The following is a 13,592-nucleotide window of genomic DNA, read 5'->3' as shown; positions in this document are numbered from 1 at the left end:
TAAAGACTTCGAAGTTTACAATGTTTAGGGAGAAATGGAATACTGGTGTGTATTTTTTTCTTTAAAGTACCAAGACCAGCTATATACTGTATGTTTATGTTCCAAAATTAATATCGTTTATGGCCTTCACACGCGTTACAGTAAGCTCCTATTCTTTTTATGCTCAGCTACTAAGATTTCCCTTCAGTGGTAAAATTCAATATCTACAACGGGCACAGTAAAGACGTTTACAGTAAGTCTTTCTACGACAGACCAACGGACCACGAGTGCCCCTGTCGGTCAACCAATCACGCACCGCGGTATTTTGCGTCATCGCGCGTCACGATGCACGACGCCGTAGCCAATTACCTCCGGTACGTGTCTGTACCGCGCACTTTGAATGGCTGCATCTGTAAGGAGATTGGAAAATATAAGAGCGTCTGAAACGTATAAGTACAGTACAGGTGGACGTAAAAGTAGTTAGATAAACAGTTTTTGTATTTTTATACAATTAGTTGCAATAGTGGAAACAATTTGGATTTTTTCGAATGTCTCAAAACCAGACATGCTGAAACGCTGTAGGTTTAGAATCGAGACTGGGGAGAAAAACGTCTTGTGAGAAGATCTGTTTACCTAACGATTAGATCCTGTAAATCCCTTGTAGCCTCCCTAGGTCTGTCCCAGTCCAGTGGATAAAAATGTATTGTTAATGGAGTGTTGGTTTCTCTGTTAGGGGATACTGGAGCACTACTGTCATGCTTGTTTCACTCCTCTGTTCAACAGTGTGCTATAGAGTAATGTATATGGGGAGACGGCAGGAAGCCACAGGAGTATTGGGGCAGCAGGTTTTACTTGCCGAGTACCAGATTTTAATGGGTGGTTTTATCCCAGATCTATTGGGTTGGAATATTATGCATTACAAAGAATGACTATCCAGAACAGGGTATCACGTGGCTTCAACTGACTGTGATCACTCAGTATGTTGATGGTATTCTGAGTTCTTCCCCTGACGAGGAAACCCACAAGTCTGAGTTGCTTCAGCTTTAGAGTGTCTAATATTAAGCAGTTATAATAAGGCCCTTTTGTGTCGAGCATTGTGGAATTTTAACAGGGCCAGGGTGCAATGTTTTTACGGGGTGAGCACAACTTTTAACAGATCTGCTTAAGGGGGGAGTGCAGTACAAGGACAAGATTGCCTTGGTTCCAGCAGCAAAAGCCGCCTGTAATAATTTGAAACAAGCTCTCTTACAGGTGCTGAGACTGGGGTTTCCTCAGATGGATCAACCATTCCTTTATATGTAAGTGTGGACAAAGGGTTACTGTATATGTATATAATGTATGTATTTGTTGCATGTAGGCCACTATTCTGGATGGCTATGGAGAAATAGGATTCTCTCACAACGGCAGGGACTCCAGTTAAGAATACTGGGCTTGTCTCTGAACTGATTTGTAGTTTTACAGCTGCCGACAGAAGCAGCTTGAGTAAGGTGTAAATAACACAATAAATAAAGAATTCCAGTAACTCAAGGTAACAACCATGCAGATGCAGATGCCAGACGAGCGGCACTGGGAGAGCGGGAGTCTGAGACCCCTGTGAAACCTCTATTGGGGAAAGGGGAGAATTCAGGTTGAGGGCTTTAATAGATGTTTAATAGTGGTTAGAACAAATGTGTAAAAATGTGGGGTTGTATAATGATGGGATGTGGGCTGGCACATACCCAAGTGTATGACAAAGATGATCCCGTGGTACGGACTGCCCTTCCCCTTGGATACTGATCTAGGGGCATACTTCACTGGGAAGGTGTGCCAGGCTGTAATTGCCTCACTAGGGGTAAGTTAGAAGTCACATTGCCCCCATCACCCACAGTCTGAAAGACCAACTAAGGAAATATCAACTGAAAGAACACCGTGGGTAGATGCTCTACCTGCAGTCCTGTGCGGTTTGCGGGCTGGAGCAAACAGAACTGTGAGACTGAGCCCATTTGAGATCATCACGGGCAGCCAAAGAAACTCCCTGGAGGCCAAGTTTGGCTAACGCACTGATGAATTAACTAACTCTCTATTAAAGTATTGTAGGTTTGTTAACTGAAGCAGTGCACAGGGCTCGTGAACAGGTGCCGGACGCTTGGGGACCTCCAGTAGAGGTGAGACACGACCGGATACCTGGCGAGTGGGTGTAGGTGAAGAAGAGATACCCTGCCAGACGTTGCAATCCTGCTGGGAGGGACCATATCAAGTGCCACCAACTACTGACTGTGCCATCTGAGTGACAGGATGAGATCGCTGGATCCGCGTATCGCACTTTCACCGACCCACGGCACCAGAGACTGAGTGAACAGAAAGAAGGATGTTGTTACCGTTTCTGTGTCTGATGTTTCCTAAGACCAACAGTGTGCTTGTTAGGCCTGAGGAGCATTTCTGGGGATATGGTATCAATACATTCCGGGTGTTGGCATATCTATAAGCCAAAAAATTATAATCGGAGTTGGGTCAGTATTGCTGTTCCAAGATCCTGACGATAGATCTCCACATGGCTGAGGTCTGCGTTTGGGTCCTGGAGTAGGACTTTATGTATTTGTAGGATTAGGGTTGTTTTATATGTATAATTGTAACTATCACTTGTACAAAAACATCAATAACATATTGTTGTAACTGTGGAACACACAATGTCATGGTAATGCATGCCTGTACATCTAAAAAGGAAAGATCTGCCCTGACATTGTATGTGTAAAAATAGGCAGTCCTGACGTATGCCATATTTTATAAGGGGGGAATTCGAACCGGGGTTGTTGCGGCCACAACGCAAAGTACTGACCACTATACGATCACAGCGAGTTACCGAGACACACGCGGCAGGGCGGAAAGGGCTGTGCTCTCTTCGTGTGACATAATTCGGAAAAGTCCTGACGTTGCATTTCAACTGAGCCCCAGTATACATCGTCCCTTCGACACTCTGAGTGACAACTCTCTTGCGTGTTTTCTCATATTTATGTAGTTTGCTTGCATGATGCCGGGAACAGCATGGTTGTTCGCTGCCATATAGTCTAGCGGTTAGGGTTCCTGGTTTTCACCCAGGCGGTTCGACTCGGTTTTGCCTCCTGCTTTCCAAAAGATCAGCACCGTGTACGAAAGAGCCGCATTTAAACTACTCGAACGTGCAAAACGTGCGAGAAGAGGGGGCGCTTGTTTCCAACCGAAACTTCTCGCGTGTGAGACGAGCTGATCATCGCTGTGGGAGGGTTACTCTGGTAGACAGGGCTGACCTTCGGCAATAGGATTTATAGTCTCCAAGATGATATTTGCACTTTCTGGAGAGGCGATTTTCTCCACTTCAGTAGCCCGATTTCGTCGATTGCGTGGAGAGGGCTGTAGAATGTGGCGCCGCCTTTCCTGCTCTGTCCATGACAGGCGTGCTGGTCTCTGGAGAGAGAGCACGGTCCATCAGCGCACTCCAATAAAGGCACTGGAAGCAGCTGAATCGCATTGGCGAAGCTCAGCACTGGGCCGCTGGGCACATCTTACCATCGTTTCCATAGTGTAGTGGTTATCACGTTTGCCTCACATGCGAAAGGTCCCCGGTTCGAAACCGGGCGGAAACAGACATCTTTTGTCGCCAGGCACAAAAGGGGATTGGGGATTCGACTAGCGCTGTGATCGAACAGACCCACTGGACCCACCTCTTAGTGTGGCGGGATCTGCACAGTGCATGTCACAGCGCATCCTGCTTTCACTTCAAGGCGCGTCCTGATGCACCCCAGTCTCCCGCGTGACAGGTGGGGACAGGTGACAGGTCCTATACTAACGAGGAAGACATCGCTCTCTCCGACCCCCGGCATCGTGTCCCGACCCACCGTGCTGGAAGCCGACGCGTGCTGTGATTCCTTTACGGAGCAGAAATGACAACCGAGGAGCCGAGAGATCATTTCAGCATTTCGCGTCTGAACGGAAAACACAAATGACCAACTCGGAATGACTTGCCTTTGACGCTTCTCAAAGCGTTCTTTGTGCATCGAACAGACCCACTCACCTCTTAGTGTGGCGGGATCTGCACAGTGCATGTCGCAGCGCTTCCTGCTTTCACTTCAATGTGCTTCCTGATGTCGAGTCGTGTGCCGTGCGGAGGCTCTGAAAGCGAGAGCAATGAAAAGGTGCACGACGCTGTGAAAGAAAACAGAGAAGTGAAAGGCAGTCATTTCTCTAAGGAGGTGAAAGAAAAGCTACTCCCCGTCAGGGAATCGAACCCCGGTCTCCCACGTGACAGGCGGGGATACTTGCCACTATACTAACGAGGAAGACATCGCTCTCTCCAACCCCCGGCATCGTGTCCCGATCCAGCATGCTGGAAGCCGACGCGTGCTGTGATCCCTTTACGGAGCAGAAATGACAACCGAGGAGCCGAGAGATCATTTCAGCATTTCGCGTCTGAACGGAAAACACAAACGACCAACTCGGAATGACTTGCCTTTGACGCTTTTCAAAGCGTTCTTTGTGCACGACGACTGCGCCGCCTAGCAGATACAAATGGGTTGTACAACTTTGAACTAGCAAATGGAAGAGGGCTAAGCCCCCTCTCTTTTAGCCCAGGTTTGATCTGTCTCCCAGAATCACCAGGGCGCACACACACACACACCCGTGCCGTTGAAGTGCTCTGCTTCATTTCTAAGGGCAACTCAACATTCACTCCTACCCCGAGTGCAGAAAAGACAGCATCCACAGCAACAACAGCTCAGGTCTCTGCACAGGAGCTAAGCTGCCCTCATCTCCTCTGCTCTGCGGCTCCTGCGGAGTGGAGTCCTTCCTGGAGCCGTGTTTGCAGGCAGCGGCTCCCCGCGCCCTGTCTGTGCGTCGTGTCCAAGAGCTCCTGGGAGGAAGAGAGAGCCCTCCCACTCGGGGGCTTTTCCACGGTCTGTGTGAGGAGGGGCGGGTGTGTCCAGTAGCTTATCGAGCGGAAGCCTGGGGCGGCGGAGAGCTGTGATCGTGCAGACCTTGAGGTGTCACCTCTTTGTCTGCTTTCCCGCCCCCCCTCCGCCCAAGCTCTGCTCCAAAGTAGCCCGGCAACCCCTCACACCTGCACGTGTCACAACCTAAGGTGCGGTCATGAGACACCCATGGGGTGTCGTTCTGTTCTTGCTAATTGTTTCCTGCCCGTCGCAGGCAGGAGTCCATGCGAGGAAGATGCGCTGGACAGAGCTCAGAGGGCGCAGCTGGGTGGCTTTCCTTCTGAGTGACATTCCTGCAACACTCTCCCGCTACTCTTGGTGCGCTCATGCCACAACACAGGAAGGCTGGAGCAGGTGGCTGTGTGCTCTTTGCACCGCCGAAATAGCTCAGTTGGGAGAGCGTTAGACTGAAGATCTAAAGGTCCCTGGTTCGATCCCGGGTTTCGGCATTTTGTTTCATCGCGCCCTTTGTTCCTCTCTCCAGCACCCCCTTCCTAAAGTGACGCGTCCCTTTCTCAGCCCGAAACGCAAGCGAGACACCAGCAGCAGTCCCCGCAGGCTTCCGTAGTGTAGCGGCTATCACGTTCGCCTAACACGCGAGAGGTCCCCGGTTCGAGACCGGGCGGAAACAGCCTCGTGTTGCACGCTCCTGTACTTCACAGAGGTCTTGAGCAACCGGTCATTTGTTCCCAATGTATTTCCGGTGCCTTCGTGCACTCTTGTACCAAACGCACGTTCCTTCTGTACGCGTAGCCGATCATTTGCAATTGGGCTGTGCCAGCAACCGGCAACCAGGACGAGCTCTGTCGGCTCAAAAGCAGCGCAGGACCTGCAAGAACAACAGAAAGATTAGCATCCAGCGGGGGCCTCTTAGTGAGCCCAAGAGCTCATCAAGAATCGGCTCCAGCAACAGGGCTGGGCGCATTGTTCCATTCTCCGCCCACTGTCGGTGTAAACAAGTCCCTCCTGGTCTCTGCTTGAAATGCACTTTCCTGCGTTTGCTTTGGTGTAACTGGCTTCCCCTGCATGGGCGAATGTGAAGAATATCCTTAGTAAGTCATTGAAGAAAACCGAGAAGAGGTCGGAGTGGCCTCTGTCGTTCATCAACGATCCAGTCAGGCAGTACTCCTCTGTAAAGCGCCGTTCGTTCACATCGATTGGCTTTTTTTTTGCCTTCATTCGTGCAAGTAGTAAAAGCAGACACCCCTTTAGGGAGCCTGTCAGCACCCGGCGTTTTCACCTTCTGTAAGCTCTCCATAGCCTCTCAGCTCTTCTACTGTCAAATCCCCCTCAAGTACTTCCCTATCTTCTTCACTCAAAACGTTTTCTAGCTTTGAGGTAAAAAAATGAATTTCTTCATCCTTTACCTCTGTAGAGCTGTACAGTCTTGAGTAGAAGTGTCACGCCCTCTGCAGCCAGAGGACGGTCCTTCTCTGTCCTGTCCCTAGTTTCTGGTCTGCTGTCCTTCCTGTCCCTCTCTTTCCCTTGGCTAAATATTTCAGGGTCTTGCACTCTGTCCTCGGTCAGCACTAACGTTCGGATGTCCTGAGACACGCCTAGCACCAGGGCGCCCCACGTCCGCTCCCTGAGGGCACAGGTTTCTATACGGCATTCCTGAACTCTTTGCACTAATGAGCCCGGGCCTTTTTCCCGTATCGCCGCTAAGCATATGGGTCTTTTTCCGCCCTCCTGCTCCCCACGGTTAGTCCCCTTGGACGTCCGTGACAAGAAGGCCTCGATGCAGGAGAGGATAGCACTCGGCTCTGTTCTCTCTCTTCCCTCCTCATCAACTACACTTTCCATGACAGACTTGGAGCCTACCACTTTCCTGAAAAAGAAGCAAGTACACTTCTCATTTTCTTCCAAGAACTGCACTCTGCTTCTTAACAGCACTCCTCGACTACTTTCTTCCGCTATGCTCCGGACATCCTTTTTTAAAAGGGTGATATCCTCGAGCACATCCAAGCCACTGTCTCGTGTAGAGACGCTGCAGCTGCCTCTGTTTCCTGGCTAGCACTCTTCTCCGTCTGGCAGCAGCCTTCCTTCCCTCATCCATGAAAAAGGCCTTTGTCCTCACCTTCACCTCCTCCCACCACTCTCCTACTGACTCGTACAGACACTGCAAGGACAGCCACTGTGATAGTTTCTCCTTGTAGCGGGATACTACCCCCTCATTCTCTAGCAGCTTTGTGTTGAGTTTCCAGAGGCCTGGGCCAAAGACAGTCCCGCCCTGGAGTTCCACTCTACACCCTAAAGCCTGATGATCTGAGAAGAGGACAGGCTGAAGAGTGACCCCAACAACTTTCACTCTCTCTGAGACAAAGCAATAGTCAATTCTGGAGCTGCTATTCCTCCCTGACCATGTATATCCTGCTATTGTGGGATATATACATCTATATGTGTCTGAGAGTTTAAAGTCTTGAACTAAGTTTTGCAGGGCTAGTGAGCTGGAATCCAATTTTATCGGAGAGCTAGACTGCCTATCTGTGTGCTCTAAGATACAATTAAAATCCCCTCCCACTATCACGTCTGTGCTACATAACAATAGGGGAGAGAGTGCTTTGAGTAGCTCCACCCTTCCTCCAACGTCAGTAGGACAATACACATTGATTAGACGCAGGTTAACGGTCCCCCATTCCACATCCACACACAGCAACCTGCCATCTATGACCCTCTGAATACTTTTCAATTTGAATGCCCATCCTTTGAAAAGAATGGCCACGCCAGAGGTTCTGTTGTTATTGTCCCCTGACCAATCAGAAGGCCCTTTATCCCACCTATCTTCAAAGCTTTTATACCTCTCTTGATTTACTTCTTTTTCTTCTTACCAATTTCCTGCCAGCCATCCTCTGAATGAGCCTTCATCAGGGTGGCAGCAGTAATAGCGTTCACGGAGTCCATTTCAGGGAAGGGGGTAGAGGGAGGGGTGCAGGGGTTCCAGCTGTCCCCATCACCATGCTCTCCTTCCTCCTCGCTCGGGGAGAAAACAGAGTCATTTTTCCTTTTCCTCAAGTCCAGCTCCTGGGAGCACTGAGGGGAAAGGGGTGCAGCCGATGCACCAGTCTCCTCTTCCCCCTCACCCACCAGCTGCTGCAGATCCTCCGTGATGGACTGGATGGAGGAGAGGAGGGCATCTGTAGGACTTGCAGAGTCTGAGAAAAGCAGCTCTGCTGAATCCTGGGTATCCTCGCTGGACCCGCTTCACCGGGGGGCCCCACACTGGCCCTCGTTCTGAGGAGCAGGAGTGGGGGAGGGGTCCTCGCTGTTCTCGGGGGTTTTCAAACCCTCGTGCTTGTCTGGTGCAGTCTGCAGTTGTGGGGGCGTAGTGGATTTCTCTTCCACCGGCCCCGGAGCCACAGCAGGACTGATCCTGGCTGGAGGCTGAGAGTCTTTGTCCAACAAGGGTTCTTTGTTTGACTTGTTGTTTGCTTTGGATTTTCAGGCCGGTTTGGCTGAAACAAGCACTGCCTCATCCTTTCTCATTTTGAGTTTATTGGCGTAGGCGTGAGGGCAGTTCTTAAAAACGTGTCCTTCCGAGCCACATAAATTGCAATTTGGCAGCATTGAACAGTCAGAGGATAAATGTCCCTGTTTGCCACAGGTCTTGCAGCATTTCACAGTGCAGGACAATGCCAGGTGTCCCACAGCACCACAGCGCTGACACACCTTTGGTTGTCCCACATAAAAAACATAGCCATTGCAGGTGCCCAGCCGGATTGTAGAGGGCAGGTGCCTTAAGCCTCCATTTACATTGTCCGGTAGCAAACGAACCTCGAATTTCCTTGCCTCCTGTTTTTATACTGTCAACATCTCTAACCTCAGTTCCATGGTGGACGGTGCAGTACTGGTTAAGCCAGGTTTGAATGTCCTCCGTCTTTGCCAGATTCGAGAACATAACAACATGCACTGTTTTCCTCTCTCTCTGTGTCAGAGGCTGCAAGTTGATCTTCTCAAGGGCAGGAACTTTCCCTCTTTTTGCCTCAAACACATCGTTCAAACAGAGAATAGGTAGCAAAAACAACCTCAAATGCTTTCTGACCTGGGAGAGCGAAGATGAAATCCAAGTGCCGAGGTTCAAAGCCAAGTTCCTTCTGCAACACTTTTCTACTGAACTGCATGCGATCCATGAAGAGGTCATCCAAAACCTCAAAACGCACAGCATTCTTGCGGGATCCAAAAGTTGCCATTTCGTAAACTGCAAAACAAACACTGCTTCCACAAAACAAGCAAACAATCCAACTACTCCACCTACAGGATGATCAAGGTATCTCCACTGCCAGGTAAGTATAAGTTATATAAGGCCCTGCAAGCGGCCCGGACCCACAGCACAAAGTGCGCAGCCTAGCCCAGCTCCTCGCCCCGCACGCCACTGCCTCCTGCTGGGCCCACTCTTTCGCACACTCACACGCCACACTAACACTCAAAAGGGTGGGCAAAACGAGAAAACGAGCACGCCGTTTCCTACACATCTGCAGTCGCCAATGCGCATTCGCTGCATGTCCCGGGATGCAATTCGGCCTCATTTGCATAACACCAGACCCACAAATCGCTACGCAGGCTCGCATCGTGCGCCTGCCACGCACCGAACAAACACTGGAGCCTTTTCAGCAATTTCCAAAAAATGGGCCTGCTCGCCTGCCCACAAGGCTCCGTCTCTTACCCGCTCTCCAGAGCCTGCTGCCTTCTGTGCTGTTCTCTCGGCACCACTGCAGCGCACACAACACGCTCCGCCGCAGGGAAGGCTCGCTCCGTGTGCACACGTCCTTTCAATGCCAGTTCAACAAGTGCTCCGCATTAGCGGCGTCAGGGCTCCGGCGTGTCACACCTCACCTCACCTCGCACAGCCCCCTCTTCGAATGTCTGGCGCTGGGCATGCCCCACTCTCCTCCACCTTATCTTATCGCGTGTGACCACCGACAATGGCCACAATGTCGGGGAATGGCACCTGTAAAGTGTTAATTGGGGCACAGGAACAGCCCGTCTCGTCCTGGGGGCCGGCTTCAAAGACAATAAAGCAAACACAGCGTGGCGGGGGAAGAAGACGACACGACACATGCAGGTACATTCAGCTCCGGCGGGAACGAGTCATTTGTCGGTCTTTTCAAGTGCTGGGAGCCGAGTAATCCTTCGCTTGTATCGTTTCTCCCCTGTGACTAGATCTCACCCTGCGACTCTCGACTGGGCTCACCCACGGCAGCCCAGCAGGTGTGAGCCTAGCCGGCACCCGGATGGGAGATTCCCCCCGGAAAAGCTCAGGTTGCTGCTGCTCCTGCAAGAGGTGTGACTGGGACCAGTAGGGAGCGCTCACCCTGCGGTTTGTGTGGCTTTCTTATGCCCCAGCATCCTGATGGCGACCCTCCTTGGCCATTAAGAAATCCCAGGGCGTCTCTCAAAAAGAGCCGCCGGGGGTGTCACTCTGGTGTTAGTGTTCCCCTTTACCAATCAGTCGGGGTCTCCTCCTAATCCCCGTCTCATATGTAACAATCAATGACGAGGCCCCCCTGTCCCGCGATATTGTATTTGTCCCCTGGCCGCTGGCTGGCGCCGTGAGATTTAGTACTCGCGCAAGAGAGCGCGAACGCGGTCCCCTGCCCCCCACAAAGTGTGCGCTCCAGGTTCCCTCTCGGGGCTCTGCAACACAGCGGAAAGGCAGCGAGAAGGAGCCTCTTGCTCTGACGCCGCAAGGCCACAAGAGGGCGGAGGCGCAGAGCGCCCGGCCGACATGTTGGACTGGTGTGCTTTATGTGCTGAAATAAACACGCGACAGCCCAGAAATGTTTTGAGTGCTGTGCACTGGAGGTTTTTGTCTTGTGAAGACTTGCCTTGTGCTCCTCCAAGCAGTTTGTTTGTTCTCCTCCAGTGCGGGACAAGCCAACACAAGGGAGCACATTCGCCAACATCCAGGTATGCAATGTGATTTGGAAAGCAGCTCCTTTCCAAAGAGTTGCACACGAACGATCCTTCAGTCCCGCTCGGGGGGCACGGAGCCCCAGCCACACACAGCTTCAAGTAGCGAGTCAGGCACCATAGCTTTCGCTTGTGGCCACACCACCCTGAATGTGCCCGATCTCGTCTGATCTCTGAAACTAAACAGGGATGGGCCTGGTTAGTACTTGGATGGGAGACCGCCTGGGAATACCAGGTGCTGTAAGCTTTTAAGCGCAGGAGGCGCCCTATCCCCGCTCGCTCGCTCATTCCCCTGTTCACACGTGCAGTGCGGCTTGTCCGTCTGTTTATTTGTCAGCTTTGGCGAGACACGGGTGCTTGTGTATTAGCGTGAGCGTTTTTTATTCTGATCATGAACAGTTTTACAAGTCCGCAAAGGATCGAGGAAAGGTTTATCGCCAGCTGAAAAGAGACACAGCGCTTCGGCTGTGGAGACTTGTTCGGCTGGCGTTCGGGGAGTCGCGTTTTTCAGAATTGTATTGAGATCGTTTTCCACAGAGCTCAGATGTCAAAGCAAAGCAGCAGCTCTCCACAGCGATCCTCTATAGCGCCCTTTCAGCTCCGTCCTCATTGGAAGGAAGCAAGAGTGAAAGGCTGAAGTGAAATAGAGCGGGGACGGAGGCAGTGAAGAGAGAGAACGTGGGAAGAAGAGAAAAACGCAAGGGAAAAAAACCAGCGTCGTAAAAGAGGTGACGGAGCTGTCCTCTCTATAAGAAGGAGAAGAAGAAGAGGATTTGTTTGTCTTTAGTAAGACTTTGTTTTTTGTGAATTTTTGTGTTTTTTTTGGTGTTTTTTGTTTTTGATTTTTGAAGCCCTCCCCTTCAGCCTAGCTCTGTTTGGGGAGGGGAGAGACTTTTGGTTTTTTTTTTGTTGCTTTTTTGTTGCTTTCTGAGTCCTGTTTGTGTTTTAATGGAAGGAAAAAACATGGAGGCAGAGAATGTTATTGTAGTGGAGGAGGAGAGTGGTGTAGGAAAGAGAAGGATGAGGAATTCGGACCGACCCCCCCGGCGGCTTTTTGCAAGGGCGCATACTGTTGTGGTGGATGTGAGCGGCGTGGAGAAACCGTCTGCGGGTGCTATTATCGCAGCTGTGCACGGCGTCTGTGGGGAGGGCTCTCTTTTTGCCTGCCACCCCCGGACGCCAAAAGAGTTTGAACTGACTCTGGACTCAAAGGAACATGCAGACGCGGTGGCTGTGGGGCTGGATGTGCAGGGCACACCCTGCTACTGCCGCTGGCTGGAGCGGAAGGAGGTAGTGGTGTCCTTCCTCCATTTCCCGGCATATATCTCAAACGAGACTATCAAGGAGAAGCTGAGTAGCTGGGGGGTGAGAGTGATTTCGGACATCAGGATGCGCCACTACCCTGGGACCACCATTGCTGATGGCATGAGGTTTGTTCGGATTCGCTTTCCCGAGCATGTACAGATGCAGCCATTCAAAATGGGTGAGGTATTTCGCGGCATACCCCGGTGGGCGTGTCGCGGTATCACGCGGTATCACGCAGTTCACGTGTGTCACGTGACTAACTATCCGGCGTCGCCTTGTAAAACCGCCAGGGGGAGCTTAACCTCTCATGTACAGCATTTGAGCCTTTAATTTTGAACTGTGTATTACAGCATGTTAATCATCAGTCATTAAAATGTTGGTATATTTTATGAAAGCAAGATTGCTCAGTTGGACAAAAGTACACAACCTACCTTTATCAGAAATATATATGCATCAAAGCCTTTACTGAAGATATTACTAATAGTATTAATAATGGATGACCTTGGACAAGCTGTATACTCAAAGTATAATTTCTTTAGCACATTTGTACAAGCACTTGGAATCTGTCCAAGCCATACTTTGTCAGGCATTTTGTTTTACTTCAACGGGCATAAAAACTTCCTTGCTTTTAACAGGGCGTTTCATAATTTCTAACTACGAAAATGATTTAAAATGCGACACCTATCATGAAAAGAAAAAAATACACACCAGTATTCCATTTCTCCCTAAACATTGTAAGCTTCGAAGTCTTTAACTAACGTGATACCGGAGTCAACAAGCATACTTTTAGAATTTGATTAAAAGGGAATATAATATGGAATCGCGTATCTCAAGAAATTAATAACGATATAATTATATTCATGTTGCAAAAGAACTGCAACGGACATAAAAACTCCCTTGCATGGTTTCATTACGACCAGAATCGGTCTTGAGATATTTTTAACTTGATTTACAGTTTTTGAGAGGTATGTCTTAACACCGATACTACAGTGCTTAAGTACTGCTCACGTTTATGTTTCTAGGTTTATATTATGCATTTCATACGGTCAAATTACTTTTGAGCAACTAATAAGAAGCGCGAAACGGTATGCGTTTTACTTTCGTTTTGTGCTGGAACCCGTGGATTGATTAGAGATATCAAGTACATACAAGTCATTTTTTAAATGTTGTAGTTCGTCTTGAAAAAATGTTACGAGTACATCATCTATCAACAATCACACAGGTTCTGTTTCCATATTGCGGATTTTGGTTAGGTATTATCAAATCCGATGGCGCTGTTAGTTTACTGAGTCCCATGTCACATGGTCTGTGATTGAAACCTGTAAAACTGGTTTAATTCATCACAGCCAGCACTCTTCAGGTGTGAGGGTCAAGGGGACAAGGGGATCGTGAGCTGTGTCTAGGTGAATGGTTCCCTCACGAGCTTCTTTCCAGTGACCTTGCCTGGGGGCACCGCCACCT

General features: G+C 50.0%; 2 non-coding genes across 2 annotated transcripts; both read left to right on the top strand.

The window, feature by feature from the left end:
* The first annotated feature begins 5,295 nt into the window (after positions 1–5,295).
* trnaf-gaa (transfer RNA phenylalanine (anticodon GAA)) lies at positions 5,296–5,368 on the top strand. The gene has a single exon. It is a non-coding gene; the product is annotated as a tRNA-Phe (tRNA).
* Positions 5,369–10,954: 5,586 nt separating this feature from the next.
* On the top strand, positions 10,955–11,073 carry LOC148663723 (5S ribosomal RNA). The gene has a single exon (XR_015938023.1). It is a non-coding gene; the product is annotated as a 5S ribosomal RNA (ribosomal RNA).
* Positions 11,074–13,592: the final 2,519 nt, after the last annotated feature.

Source organism: Lepisosteus platostomus, chromosome 5 (assembly GCF_059453375.1).
Source record: "Lepisosteus platostomus isolate fLepPlt1 chromosome 5, fLepPlt1.hap1, whole genome shotgun sequence".
Classification (NCBI taxonomy): Eukaryota; Metazoa; Chordata; class Actinopteri; order Semionotiformes; family Lepisosteidae; genus Lepisosteus; species Lepisosteus platostomus.
This window is presented reverse-complemented; position numbering and strand designations above follow the sequence as displayed.